This window comes from Furipterus horrens, unplaced genomic scaffold (genome assembly GCF_987537825.1).
Source record: "Furipterus horrens unplaced genomic scaffold, mFurHor1.1.pri manual_scaffold_3, whole genome shotgun sequence".
Taxonomy (NCBI): Eukaryota; Metazoa; Chordata; class Mammalia; order Chiroptera; family Furipteridae; genus Furipterus; species Furipterus horrens.
Genome location: NW_028327173.1, coordinates 128766151 through 128779634, shown reverse-complemented (window position 1 = coordinate 128779634; position 13484 = coordinate 128766151). Strand labels below are relative to the sequence as shown.

General features: G+C 39.0%; 1 pseudogene; it reads right to left on the bottom strand.

The window, feature by feature from the left end:
• Positions 1-4316: 4316 nt before the first annotated feature.
• Positions 4317-9713, bottom strand: LOC150015926 (small ribosomal subunit protein eS7 pseudogene; annotated as a pseudogene).
• Positions 9714-13484: the final 3771 nt, after the last annotated feature.

The window sequence follows — 13484 nt, the reverse complement described above, 5'->3', positions numbered from 1 at the left end:
GAAGGAAAACTAGGGTTCAAATCAACAAATAGGAACACAGGGAAGGAACAAACAGTCAACCAGTGCAGAAAGAGGAAACAAAAAGTGAGGAAAAAGAGGAGAGGCTCAGAAACCTTTGGGACAGCTTTAAGCAGGCTAACATTCAAATTATAGGGTTGCCAGAAGGTGAAGAAGAACTAGAAATTGAAAAACTATGTGAAAAAATAATGAAGCAGAACTTCCCTAACTTGGGAAAGGAAATAGACTTACAGGTCCAGGAAGCACAGAGAGTTTCAAAAATACTGGACCTGGGGAGAACCACACCAAGACACATTATAATCAAAATGTTTAAAATTAAGGATAAAGAGAGAATCTTAAAAGCAGCAAGAGAGAAAAAGAGAATTATGTACAAAGGGGTCCCAATAAGACTATCAGCTGATTTCGCAAAAGAAACTCTCCAGGCAAGAAGGGACTGGCAAGAAATATTCAAAGGAATGAAAACCAAAAACCTACAACCATGATTACTCTATCCAGGAAAGATGTCATTCAGAATAGAAGGTTAGAGAAAGTGCTTCCAGGACAAAGTAAAACTGAAGGACTTCATTAGATCCAAACTACTGTTATATGAGATGTTAAAGGGACTGGTTTAGAAAAAGGAGGATCAAAACTATGAACATTAAAATGAAAACTGTATCACAACAACCAACAACAGAAGCTAGGGAATTGAAACAAAGGCAAACTAAGTAGGCAATGAGAGTGGAAAAAGAATTATAGGTGTGGGGATCATATTGGGGGGAGACAGTGCAGAGGGGGAAGGGGGGAAGGGAGGGAGATGGTGCAGGAATTAAGAAGCGTAGTAGGAGGGAATGGAGTACATAGGAAGATGTTGAGAAGAACTATATGTACAACCAATGGGTATGGACTAAGGGGGAGACATTGGAGGGAGGGGCGTCACTGGGTGGAGGGGGACAAAGGGAAAAGAAATTGGGACAACTGTAACAGCATAATCAGTAAGACATATTTTTTTAAAAAATTGAAAAGAATGAGGAGAGGCTTAGGAACCTCTGGGACAACTTTAAACGTGCCAACATCCAAATCATGGGGGTGCCAGAAGGAGAAGAGGAAGAGCAAGAAATTGAAAGCTTATGTGCAACAATAATGAAGGAAAACTTCCCAAATTTGACAAAGGAAATAGACATACAAGTCCAGGAAGCACAAAGAGTCCCAAACAAGCTAGACTCAAAGAGGACCATGCCAAGACACATCATCGTTAAAATGCCAAAGATTCAGGTTAAAAAGAGAATCTTAAAAGCAGCAAGAGAAAAGCAGAGTGTGACCTACAGAGAGGTGGCTATAAGACTATCAGCTGATTTCTCAAAAGAAACTTTGCAGGCAAAAAGAGACTGGCAAGCAGTATTCAATGTGATGAAAAGCAAGGACCTGCAACCAGGATTACTCTATCCAGCAAAGCTATTATTTAGAATGGAAGGGCAGATGAAGTGCTTCCCAGACAAGGTAAAGCTAGAGGAGTTCATTACCACCGAGTCATTATTATGTGAAATGTTAAAGGGACTTATTTAGGAAAAAGAACATCAAAACTATGAACACTAAAATGACAACAAACTCACAACTATCAACAACTGAATCTAAAAAATAAAAACAAAATCCAACTAAGCAAACCATAGGTATAGGGATCATTTGGAGGGTTATCAGTTGGTAGGGGAAAAGGGGAGAAATGGGGAAGTGGTGCAGGGATTAATAAGCATAATCGGTTGGTACAAAATAGACAGGGGGAAGTTAAGAATAATGTAGGAAAGTGTGAAGCCAAAGAACTTATATGCACTACCCATGGACATGAACTAAGGAGGATGGGATTGCTGGAGGGAAGGGGGTTACTGGGCAGAGGCGAGCAAAGGGGAAAAGAATTGGAACTACTGTAACAACATAATCAATAAAATATACTTAAAAATACATTTTTACGCAGTGGAATCTTTATTACTATGATTAATGTAATATTAAACTATACCCTAAAGGACTTCAAAATGGAATATCAAAAATACTCAAAGGGCAATAGAAATAAGATGAATTTCAAGAATAAGTTATATTTTAGGGTCATGCATAACTACTACTATTATGTAATACAGTCCTGAATGAATTAATTGTAAGTGTGCATGAATAAGCTAGAAGCTTATCTTATGTTTTCTTGAGGCTTTTTCACATTTGAAAAAGTCAAGCTATTGATTGCAGAAGCATAGCATTTTAAAACAGAAAGAGACCTTTGAGATGATCTTGCTCTACCCTCTCATTTTATAGATGACTAAAATGTGCTATTTAGCTAGCAGCAAACTAAAAAGTCTTCAATGATGGTTTTTGGATGTCAATTACTCTGTTCTAATAATTTCTTCACCAAATCACTGCCACACTACTGGGAAATATGGAAAGAACAAAGTAACAGCATCAAGCCTCAGGGCTCTCTGACATTTAAAACATCCCTTTCTGCTGAGCTATCACTGAACAGCAAGGCAGTTGTCCTATTAAATTGATCTTGCCTCTGTTAGGGTAAATTTACAGATAATAGGTGACACCATTTGAACAGTTGTGGTGGTCAGAAAAGAATTATTCTTAGTCTCATGAAATATGGTCCAAACACTAGGTACCGGGTGATTTTTAGAAGGACTTCTTTTAGTGGGACCATTGTTGTGAATTCAACCTAATAGCAAGATCTACAGTAGAACAGGCTGGTGTGCTCCCACTGACCCATCTGTTCACTTAGAAATGGTAACTCACATGCTTCTCTAGTAAAGACTGTTTTATGAGCAAAGTAGACTTTAAATATCTGTTAAGGTGTGATGTTCTTATACTCCAACTACATCACTGGAATTAATCAAGCACTATTGTAATTATTGGTTTACATGTCTTTCTAGATTACTGGAAATGAATTTCTTGAGGATAGGGATAGTCTTATTTTTTTTTGTATATCAAACACCCAGTATATACAAGAACATTACATATATTTTTTGAGTTGAATATGTTGCTGCTGTTGTTGTTTTTGGTCAGGTAAGACCTCCTCAACTATATCTGGATGAAGATATTTGAAGCAAATCTTGGAAAAATAATGATAACAAGATCAACATTTATAAAGTACTTTTAATGTTCAAGGCTTTGTGATGCATACAAAGTTGAATATGATGTGGGCTGTCCTCTGGAGAGGCTTATAAGCTAGGGAAGTATATTGTGTGCTAGGGTTGCAATAACAAAATATCAGAGACTGGTTGGGTTAAAAATAGATATTCTATTGTCTCACAGCACATAGGTTAGAAGTCTAAGATCAAGGTGTAGGCAGGTCTGGTTTCTTCTGAGACCTCTCTCTTTGCTTTGCAGATGGCGGCCTTCTCCCTATGTTCTCACATGGTCTTTCTTCTGGGAGTGTACATCCCTGGTGCTTTTTGTTTTCCCAAATTCCCTCTTTTTATACGGACACCAGCCAGGTTGGTTTAGGGCCCAACCTAACAGTCTCATTTTAATTTAATCACCTCTTTAAAGGCCCTATCTCCAAATACAGGCAACATTCTGAGATACTGGAGGTTAGGGCTTCAACGTATAAATTTTGGGGAGACAATAGGAATAAATACCATAATAGGAAGAAAACAATAACAAATAGCTTTAATACCATTCAACTCTGATGAGAGGAATCTGGGAAGGCATCCTGGAAGGAGATTCTGAAAGGATGTCAGCAGGGAGAATGGAAGCCAGAGTGCCACTGATAATTAGACAGGACAACCTCCTATTATTCAATATGGAGTGACTTGGTAAGAGGTGAGAAATCTTGTTAGTTAAATTAGTTAAACTTTTCTGACCCTCTGACCCACAGTAGATGTTCTAGCAATCTGATTCTGATTCTCTTTAATGGACTCCATCATCCTGTTAACTTGACCACTTGCATGAGAGAGTTGAAATACAATGGTGACAGATTAGGCAGAGTTTGCATCTTTAAACCCAATAAGTCAAACTGGTACACAGATGTGTACCCATTGTCAGAAACAAATCTGGTAAACTGTGTGTTACAAATAAATGGCTCAGAACCACAGGAAAGTACAGCAGAAATCTGAGATGGACGTTTGAGACTTAAGAGGAGTCTGGAATAATCAAAACGTTCTCTTGAAGTCATTTTACAAAAATCAATATGCATGTTGAATATTTTACTTGGAAAGCCATTGTCTAAACTGGGTGCGATGACTTTGTATCAACTACAGTTCTTTACAGTCTAAGACAAAATATCCTCCATGAATATATAGTGATGTATTTTTATTTTATTTTATTTTATTTTGAACAATATTTTATTTAGTCATTTGTTTACAACTGAAACTGAAATTAAAATCCTTGCCCATGTGCTTCTTACAGATATCAGAAACAGTTTCACCTTTGAGTTGTTCCATGTTGTTTTGCTTGGCTTTATCCAAACAAACCTTTATGAACTGCTGCCACCTAGGTTCACGCAGATTCTCTTGCCCACAATTTCACTTGGAAAACCTAGTCCTCCAGGGTCGCATTGTGCACAGCTGTCAGAGTGCGGCTCCTGGGATGCTTTTGCCTATTCTTTGTATGGCTTTTTCGAGTTGGCTTAGGCAGAATTCTCTCCGAGTGATAAACACAAAGGACATCCCTCTGAACCTTTTCTCCAACTCACGAACCAGCCGTGCTGATTTTCTGGAAAAACTTCAGTTGAGGAATAGGAACAAAGATTATAATAGCTTTCCGACCATCACCAACTTCACTTTCCTTGGCCGCTATGATAGTCAGCTCTCGTAGCTGGACCTTGAGGTCCAAGTTCATCTCCAGCTGCAGCAGAGCCTGGGAAATGCCCAACTTGAACTTGTCTGGCTTCTCACCATTGTACTTCACGATCTTGACATTTCAACTGAACCTGGCCTTTTCCTTGGTGAGCGGTGACCTGGGAAGGGGGCTAGATCTTGAGAGTTCATCAAATACCCTATAGTGCTGTAGTTTTTTATCACTAGTTTTAGACTTAGACTCCTGTTCTGAGTCCTGGTTCTGCCAGGTCCTACCCTGTGTTTCTTAACATTTGGCAAATGGCTTATTATAAGTTTCAGTTTCCTCTCTTGTCTGTAAAACAGGGGCTCCTGCCTTATATATTTTTGTGTTTCCTGGCAAGATACTTAACAATTTGCAGAATAGAAATTGTAGTAATATCTACTTTGCAAAAGTTCCTCTGAGGATGAAATAAACAAGTAATATACATAAAACACTTAAAATAGTACCTGGCATATAGTCATCGTCGGCAGCCGTCCGTCTCGAGAGACGATGGTGTAGCTTCTTAAGAGTCTATCTGCACCGCCAAGAATGGTTGTGCAGTCCGACTCGGGAGTGACACGGTATCTGTCTCCTCCCGTGTTGAATCGACATCTTGCGATGACGCTGGAGTGTCCTCTCCAGTGAAGCTGAAGCTACAGAGCCTGGGCAGGGTGATATGGAGGGTCTGCTGTTGCCCAAGCAGCAGACCCCCCCTCTCTTCGCAGCTGAAGGGTCCAAGGGAAAGACGGAGTCAATACAGCTTGGCTTCAGGTGCGCCGCAGGAGTTGCCGGTGTTGACTACAACGTCAAACCGCCTTAGGGACTCCGGCTCCAGATTTTCTGTCGGGGTTTACTCCCTTAGCCTTTCCCCTGAAGAGGTATGCCGCAAGGCAGCGGAGGTTTTTTGGAGTCAGAGTTTTCCTTCTCTGACCTGGCATATAGTAGGCATTCAGTAAGTGTTAACTGTCATTAATATAGCAGATGGTTACTGGTGTTTAGTAAACCTTTGTTAAGTAAATGAATGACACTCATCCTGAGTATTAAGAAATTGGGTATTCTGTAACTAAGCAAACATGTAAAATTGTATGGTCAAGGACCAGTGGTAGGGAGCAGTGGCTTCTGCTAATAATGTGCTAGCAAAGACCTAAAAAGTAAGTTTCTGATGACTTCATAGAATGTGTGCAGTGGTACACATTTTTTAGTAAGTAATGGTTGCCATTTGGAAGTAGGGTGGAATCCCTGGAGAAATCAAAAGCTCCAGGAGGCCATAAAATTCTTGCCTTATTTTTGACTTGGTAGAGAAGGAAAGGCACATATTTCTTTCTGAGCTTAGAAAGGTTCAGTGCAGGTTTTTTTTCATGTTTATTTTTTTGTCTTTGGTATACAGCATGGTCTGCTGGTGTCTACCCAACTTCCCTTTGTCCTTCTTTCTTCCTTGACTTTATTCTGTTATCCACTCCTCTTCTCCACACAGGTAAATCCTTATTGGTCTAAGTCAATTATGGTAAAGCTCCACTATTTTCCACCCTGCAACCCTAACATGACAGAAAGTTTGAGTAAGGATGGAGCATGAGACACAATTATGACCAATGAGAATGAAGGAAAATTTGCAATGGGGGCTTACAAAAGAGTTTCTTATTCTTTTTTTAAATTATAATTTATTAATTATGCTATTACAGTTGTCCCAATTTTTCCCCTTTTGCCCCTTTCCACCCAGCCCACCCATTCTCTCAGGCAATCCCCACACCATTGTCCATGGCCATGGGTCATGTGTATATGTTCTTTGGCTACTTTATTCCCTCTGGTGTACTTTACATCCCCATGACTATTCTGTAACTACCAGTTTGTACTTCTTAATCCCTTCATCATCCTGACCTCCTACCACCAGGAAACCATCAAAACATTCTCTTTATCTATGATACTGTTTCTGTTCTGCTTGTTGTTTTTTAGATTCAATTGTTGATAGATATGCATTTATTGCTATTTTACTGTTCATTGTTTGATCTTCTTAAAGAAAATCCTTTAACATTCCATATAATGCTGATTTGGTGATGATGTACTCCTTAGCTTCTTCTTAACTGGGAAGCTCTTTATCTGCCCTTCAATTCTAAATGATAGCTTTGCTGAGTAGAGCAATCTTGGCTGTAGAGCCCTATTTTCATGACTTTGAATATTTCTTGCCAGTCCCTTCTAGCCTGCAAAGTTTCTTTTGAGAAATCAGCTGACAGTCTTATGGGAACTCCCCTGTAGGTAACTCTCTGCTTTTCTCTTGCTCCTTTTAAGATTCTCTCTTTATCTTTATCATTTGGCATTTAATTATGATGTGCTTTAGAGTGGCCTCTTTGCATCCATCTTGTTTGAGAATCTCTGTGTTTCCTAGGTTTGCATTTCGATTTCATTCACTAAATTAGGGAAGTTTTCTTTCATTATTTTTAAAAATAGGTTTCCAATTTCTTGCGTTTTCTCTTCTCATTCTGGCCCCCCTATGATGTAATATTTGGACCATCTAAAGTTGTCACAGAGGCTGCTTATAGTTTCCTCAGTTTTTTGGATTATTTTTCCTTCTTGTTGTTCTGATTGGTTGTTTTTTGCTTCCTTATGTTCCAAATTATTGATTTGCTTATCGGCTTAATCAACTCTACTGTTGTTTCCCTGTAAATTGTCCTTTATTTCAATTAGTGTCTCCTTCATTTATGACTGGATCTTTTTATGCTTTTGGGGTTCTCACTAAGTTCCCTGAGCATCCTTATAACCAGTGTTTTGAATTCTGCATCTAGTAGGTTGCTTGTCTCCATTTTGTTGAGTTCATTTTCTGGAGTTTTGACCTGTTCTTTCATTTGGGCCATGTTTGTTTGTCTCCTAATTTTGGCAACCTCCCTATGTTTGTTCTATGTGTTAGGTAGGGCTGCTATGCCTCCTAAGCTTGGTAGTGTGGCCTAATGTAGTAGGTGTCCTTATTACCCAAGCTGGGCACTCGAGGTGAATCCACTGTGTAGGCTATGTACATTTTCCTGTTGTAGTTGAGCCTCGATTGATATTGTCACATTGAACATCAGCCACCACCTGTGTTCTGTCCAGGGTCACACAGCATAAGCTACAAAGTGATCTATTGAAGGCTGGTATTGTGCTGGGCTTGGAGGTGCCCAGGTGAGGCCAGGTTGTGAACTTAGGCCAGCTGCTTCTAGTGCCAGTCCTGGGGCAACTCAGCGAAGGAAGGTACTGGGCTTGCTGAGGCTAGTTGCTGCTTGTTTGAGAAAATTTTAGGAAAATCTGAAGCATGGACCAAGACAAGCCATTTGTATGGAAAAGCCACTTGGAAACAACTTTGGTGGGTCCGAAAGTTGGGTGAGGCAGAGCCTCATGGATTCACCAGGGTGGGGCAAACAGTGTGAGTCAGGTTGATAGAATCTCAGGTATGGTGCCCACCTGATAGCTCTGTGGCTCTGTTGGGGGAGAGCCCAGAAAAACACAGTGTCCTCTGCTCCACTTTTGTCTCGGAGAAAGCTGTCCCCCAGCTCTCACCATTTCTGGAAAATTCAGTCCCTGTATGTCTCTGATGCCATTCAATCTGTTGCTCCTATGCTGGATCTCAGAAAAATTGAATCCAAGTAAGTCTGTGCAGGCCCTTTAAGAGGAACTGCCAGGGAGTCCAGTGGTTTCTGTCTTCCACAGCCTTAATCCCCATTGGTTTTTACAGCTAGAAGTTCTGGCAGCTTCTCTTCCTGGCACTGGAACCCTGGACTGCAGGTACTATGCGAAGCTGGGTCTCCTCACTTTTGAGATATCATTTCCAATTCTTACCTGCCACATGTGGGTGTGGGACCAGCCTGGTCCGTGCCTCCACCTCTCCTACTCGTCTCAATGTAGTTTCTTCTTTAATTCTGTAGTTGTAGGACTTCCATTCAGCTCAATTTCTGATGGTTCTGAAATATGGTTGTTCTATAGTTGTAATTTTGATGTGGTGTGTGAGGAGGTTGAGCTGTGTTTATCTATGCCGTCATCTTGACTGGAAGTCCTCTGAGTTCCTTGCTCTTAAAAAGAGACACATAGGATGAAGCTCATTCTTTTTCTGCTGCACATTGCTAGGTCAGGATGGAATGTTTGAATTGTGAGAGCCATTTTATAAGTTGGCTGTCAAAATGTAAAAAAAAAAAAATTTCTCCTTAGAATCAATGAGATTCACTCAATAGCAGCAACCTAAGCCTAGGTGTGAAGTGACTTTCTCTATGGCTCATGTGAAGTTTGGTTAACTAGTTATTACATCCTATATTTTTAGACTTTTATTCTAGTGCATTAAAATATGTTAAACATTTTTAGAATTCAAAAATATGTAGTATTGTTTACTTTAAGTCTATGACTTTTGATTCTCGTTTCTAGAAATATCCTCAATCAATCCCTTACTTCAAAAATAGTAAATATCTTTTTTGGAGGCAAGCAACTTACCAGATATAAAGTTCTTCCTCATATGTCCCTGGTGCCTTTCTAGCTACTGCTCCAGTTCTGGAGTTCAGAGCAAGTGAGGCCTCCAATGAGTAAGTCCATGTGCAGGTCATTTAAGAAGAACACCTGGGACTTCATCTCAGTCACAATAATCATTGCTGGTTTTTGCAACCAGAATTCATAGGGACTTCTCTTCCCATTATTGGAACCCTGGGGTGGGGAGCCTGGTCTGGGGCTGAGAACCCCTTTCTCCTTAGGGGCACTTCTGCAGCTGAGATATCCCTCCTGAACATGTGGGTGTGGGACCAATGCCATTCTGCATCTCCACTCCTCCTAGAAGTCTTGACATGACCTCTTCTGTATATCTTAATTATAGGGCTTCTATTCAGGTAAACTTCAGGTAGTTCTCAATGATGTCGTTTAGTTATAATATTGATGTGGTCATGGGAGGAGGTGAGAATAGCATTTACCTTCTCCACCATCTTGACTGGTAAATTCTAACAGTTTTTAGTAGGTTCATTATAATTTTCTATATATGAGGTCATATAATCTGTAATAGAGACTGTTTTACTTTTTCTTTTTTGATCTTGATAAATTTTATTTCATTTTCTTGGCTATGTGCCCTGGTTAGAACCTCCAGGACAATGTTAAATAGAAATGACAAGAGTGGACATTGTTTGTTGTCTTGCTACTGATTTTAGGAAAGAAGTATTCTGTGTTTCACTATTAAGCGTGATATTTACTGTGGTTTTTCATAGATATCTTTATCAGGGGTGCCTTGGAAGAAGAGAGACAGCAAGGAAGAAATGGAAAAAGAGATGTTGGCGAGACTGAAGATGTGGGATGCATTAAAGTTCTGATTTTCTGCCTTTTGGACAAAACCCCAAGGAGAGAGTAAAACCTATGTCAGAAGCATCCAAGAACAGAGCCTGACTAGGCCATGCTCCACACAGGTAGATTTAGGGTTCAAAATAGAACCGAATTTAGTTTTAGGAAAATAAACAAAGTTCTATTTCTTGCTCACTGAAATTGTAAAGTGACTCATAGTCACTGTATTATTATGAATCACAAAAATAGCTTTTATGTAGGGTCTTTTTTCACTCATAATTAGTAATGGGCACATATAGTAATAATTTTGAGTAATGTACTATTTCTGGTTGCCAGTTATGTTCAGTATGAATCAATTCAGGGTCTTATTGAAAAAAAAAATTAAATGTTAAAACATTGTTCACATTAACATTGATTTGTTAGGGAGTCTTCTGTGGATATAGCAGGGTATTTTTAATTGATTTGAAGTCAGAGAATAATAATACATTTATACAAAAGACAGTGTCATTTTACACAGAAATCAATGATATTTTACCATGTTAAGGCTGTTGAAATGCTGACTGAATATTTGAATCTTGAAATAATCCTTTCCCATACCCAAAGGAACCTTTCATTCATTTGTATAAAATTAAAAATTATACTCCCTTATTTTGTAGGACTGTTGTGTAATCAGAAGTAAGATTTTACACAAAATGTGGACATACATTATGATTTTCCTAACAATATAATTACTATGCTGCATTTTATTTTATTTTAAAGATATTTTATTTATTTATTTTTAGAGAGGGGAAGGGAGGGAGAAAGAGGGAGAGAAACATCGATTTGCAAGAGACACATTGATTGGTTGCCTCTCGAGTGCCCCCAACTGGGGACATAGCTTGCAACCCATGCATGTGACCTGACTGGGAATTGAACCAGTGACCTTTTGGTTCACAGGTTGGCACTCAATCCACTGAGCCACACCAGCCAGGGCTATCCTGCATTTTAATTAAAGGAAAAACAGTTGTCTAAATTCTTGAATTGGTACTAGAATTCAAAACAAAGATACTTGAAATATTCTTTTTTTCCTATTTTTTCAAATATTTACTCATTTTAAGAAGCCCGAATTATCATATCTGATTACTTTATTTCTCCTTGAAAACTTAGAATAACATTTGTTTAGCTACTTTAAAAAAATTTTATTGTTGGGCCCTGGCTACTGTGGCTCAGTGGATTGAGTGTCAGCCTGAAAGCCAAGTGTCGCTGGTTCGATTCACAATCAGGGCACATGCCTGGGTTGCATGTCAGGTCCCCAGTTGGGGGCATGAGAGAGGCACCTGATCAATGTATCTCTCGCACATCTGTGTTTCTCTCCCTTTCTTTCTTCCTTCCTTCCCCTCACTCTGAAAGTAAATAAATAAAATCTAAAATAAATAAATAAATAAATAAAAGCTAACAATAGAAAATATATTTAAAAATTTTTATTGTTGTTCAATTACAGTTGTCTCAATTTTTCTCCAGTTGCTCTTCCCTGTCCTGAGAATAACATTTATACTCTATTTTACTTTAAACCAGTGGATTTTATCCTGGATACACATTAGAATCAACTGGGTTGCTTTTTAAAAATTATAACACCTGGGCCGCAGGCACCTCTGAGAGTTGGGGGGTCTGTTACTGCTGTTCTTAAAAGCAACAGAAGGATTTTAATGTATAGCCTGGGTTGAGACTTACTTTAAATGGTCACTAGAACTGGTGAATTTTATGCTAGGTAAATTATACGACAGTAAAATTCTTTAAAATAATCATCATGCATATAAAACTTTACCAGCATCAGGTGCCACCAGTACCAGTTCACCCAAGACTGAAAGGCTTCCTCACATGTGGAACTTTTGGTAGATGGGAAAATCCTGAGCATACTGGGGGAGCTGATCACCTTATATAATGGAGAAAATGGTCTCTCTGGATGGGAGGGCCTTTCCCCTTCCTTAGTCAAGGCTATTTGCAGAGAAATAGAGATGCTTCCAGTTTTTTGCCTGTCTAGGAGACACTCACTGTTGCTACTTCTCTACTGTACACTCACTCAATATTCACCTCATCCTTGGGCTTCAAACTCCACCACCTCATTGAAATTATTCTATTAGAGCCAGCAAGTTCTTATCTTCAAATCTAATGTCTTATCAGTGTCTACTGCTGGGCCTTTCCTCCATTATTCCTTGCTTTCTGTAGCATAATATCAGACAGTTTTTCTTATTTCTCCTCAAACTATTCCTATTTCCTTTGCTGGTTCCATTTCTTGTTTATCTACTAGGTGCACACATTTTTCATGGTTCTATTCTTGGCTCTCTTTTCTTGCCTATACATGCTTGCAATTTCATCTGATTCATTTCTGCATATATTCCCTATCGCCAATAGCTGTTATCATGACAGGATATCCATTCCCCCTCAATATCTATGTCTTTATTGGGATAACAGGAGAAAAGACCTGGCTTGCAGAACCTTAGAAAACTTTACTGTCTTCAGGATGAGTCCTGGAATTATAGGGGGCCGGGATGTGTTGTGAAATCTGAGACATTCACAGGAATTAACTTTGACAAAGATTTATATTTCCTGTCTCAATAAACTGCAAATCCCATGAGGAACTCTATTGTATCCCTAGCATTAAGCAAAGTGCTTGGCACATAGTAGGTGCTAAAATATAAATAAAGAGTAACTAATCTTCAACATCAACACATTTTCAGTCATGACTTTCTGCTTTTCTTTTCTTTTTGGGACCTCTAGCCTTCATAAATTACTTGTTTTATCCTGTTTGTCATCCTCCATCAGAATATAAGCTCCATAGGGGTAGGACTTCTATATATTTTCTTTCACTGTTGTAACCTCATTGCCTACAATAGTGCCTGGTGTGTGTGTGAGTATTCACTTCATTTGTTAAGTGCATCTTTTTTTTTGTCCTCATCTGAGGACATCTTTTCATTGCTTTTAGAGAGAGAGGAAGGGAGAGAGGAAAAGAGAGAGAGAAACATCAGTGTGAGAGAGAAGCAGCGATTGGCTGCTTCCCATGTGTATTGGGACTAAGGATCGAACTTGCAACGTAGGTCTGTGCATTGACCAAGAATTGAACCTTCAACCTTTCAGTTACGGGATGATGCTCCAACCAAATGAGCCACACCAACCAGAGCTGTTAAATCAATTTTTATCCCAAACTTGTTCCTGACCTGGATTAATGCCCTTACTGATATTCATAGCATTATAATTTTTCAGTTTATCCAGACTCAAATCCTTGCAGTCATTTTTGACTCTTCTCTATTCTCCTATTTTCATTTAGTAAACACGTCCTTTCAATGGTTTTTCAAGTACCTTTTAGGTTAATGTTATCCTTTCCATTCTCCTTGCCACCATTATAAATTAGACACTTGAAAACTCTAACTGGGACTATGAAATATTAT